Below are 865 nucleotides of genomic sequence, written 5' to 3'. Positions count from 1 at the left end.
AGACATAACAAAAGAAACCATGGAAATCCAAAAAAATCATCAGACCATACTACAAAAGGTTATACTCAACTAAATTGGAAAATCTAGATGAAATGGACAATTTTCTAGATACATACCAGGTGCCAAAGTTAAAACAGGACCAGATAAACCATCTAAACAGTCTTATAACCCCTAAAGAAATAGAAGCAGTCATTAATAGTCTCCCCCTAAAAAAGCCCAGGACCAGATGTGTTTAGTGGAGAATTCTATCACACCTTTAAAGAAGTAATATAAATATAATATAAATATAAATATAAATATAATATAAATATAAAGAGTAATATAAATACTCTTTAAACTATTTCACAAAATAGAAACAGAAGGAACACTACCCAGTTCATTCTATGAAGCCACAATTACACTTACACCTAAATCACACAAAGACCAAACAAAAAAAGAGAACTTCAAACCAATCTCTCTTAGGAACATTGATGCGAAAATACTCAATAAAATTCTTGCCACCGGAATCCAAGAACACATCAAAAATGATCACTCACCACAATCAAGTAGGCTTCATCCCAGGGATGCGAGGATGGTTCAATATACAAAGATTCATCAACCTAATCCACTTGGTAAACAAACTCAAAGAAAAAAAATATCATATGATGATTTCATTAGATGCTGAAAAAGCATTTGACAAAATTCAGCATCCCTTCATGTTAAAAGTCTTAGAAAGATCAAGAATTCAAGGCCCACACCTAAACATAGTAAAACCAATAGAGGAGCAAACCAGTAGCCAACATCAAACAAAATGGGGAGAAACTTGAGGCAATCCCACTAAAATCAGGGACTAGACAAGGGGGGCTGCATATGTAGCAGAGGGTGG

The sequence above is a fragment of the Mus pahari genome, chromosome 4 (genome assembly GCF_900095145.1).
Source record: "Mus pahari chromosome 4, PAHARI_EIJ_v1.1, whole genome shotgun sequence".
NCBI classification, from domain to species: Eukaryota; Metazoa; Chordata; class Mammalia; order Rodentia; family Muridae; genus Mus; species Mus pahari.
This window is presented reverse-complemented; position numbering follows the sequence as displayed.